Source organism: Drosophila santomea, unplaced genomic scaffold (genome assembly GCF_016746245.2).
Source record: "Drosophila santomea strain STO CAGO 1482 unplaced genomic scaffold, Prin_Dsan_1.1 Segkk85_quiver_pilon_scaf, whole genome shotgun sequence".
In the NCBI taxonomy this organism is placed as follows: Eukaryota; Metazoa; Arthropoda; class Insecta; order Diptera; family Drosophilidae; genus Drosophila; species Drosophila santomea.
Genome location: NW_025319021.1, coordinates 1,206,689 through 1,207,956, shown reverse-complemented (window position 1 = coordinate 1,207,956; position 1,268 = coordinate 1,206,689).

The window sequence follows — 1,268 nt, the reverse complement described above, 5'->3', positions numbered from 1 at the left end:
GGGCGCGGCGTTCAGGCCTCGGTCTTTTTCTTGGGACTAGGTTTCGTGCACGGGCCACCTCTAATACATACATATGTACATACACGCCAAGTTTTGGATGTTATCCCAGCAGACAAAAATTCCGTTTATGATATTAAAAACGATAGTTTTGCGGACTTCAAGCGGACAAAACGTCCGATTTCAGATCCGCGAACGATACTTAAGTTAATCATCTGACAGGGGTTTTGTGGCAGCAAAAGCTATCATTTTCGGAACCCGAAAATGATTGAGTTTGCGGACCTTTTGCGGTATCAAAACCGGGCCGATTTCGATATCATTCGCGATACTTTTATAATATTATTTACGAAACGGATTTGTATCATTCGCGATACTTTTTTAATATTATTCACGGGACGTATTTGGTATCTTTTGAGATACTTTTATAATATTATAAAAGTGTTCGAATAAATTCGTTTCAGATAATAATAATAATTTCATTTCTTTTTTTACATATATATAAAAAACAATGATTTATTTTACTTTAAATTGTTATTATTTATTTTTATTATAGTTACTAATAATAATAATATTAAAATATAATTTATAAAATATATAAAAGTAAAATGATGGAGTAAAATGAATACATATTGAAGTAAATTAAAGTAATGAAATAAACTGAACTTCAAACATAATCATAAAATAAACTTCAAATTTAAACAATACGCGCGCGCGCGCCAGAGCCAAGCAGATGTGGGCACACTGTTCCACCGAGGGAGTGGGCACACTAAGGCGGCGAAAATAACGACAAATAAGCGGGCACACTAGGCCAGCCAGAGCCCTATATAAAGCGGGCCACCGCCACCAGTCTCCGCCGACGATCGGTAGCGCCCGTTTTCGGGTCTGGTTTCGATAATTAGGCGGAAACTCCGATTCTACGTCCGTTTTTAATATCTTTATTGGACATTTTTCGGATCCATCCGCATTATGTCCGCTCTTTGTGTGATGGGTTATCATGTACAGCCTTAACGGTTCTTCGAACAAGAGGGTATTTTTGTGATATATATTTTTTTATGTTGAGTGTGTAAATACTCTTGAAAAGTACGCAATACAGAAATACACAAGTGCATTCATAATACAAATCCTTTTTTGTTCTCTAATTAGAAAAACGGAAGGACAAGCGGAGATCGAAGTCAATTACGACACTGTCAAATGCACTCTGCAAAGTAAGAGGCAACCCTTTCTACCCAAATCTCCAACTTCCGCAGTGGACGTACTTGAAGCATTTAAAG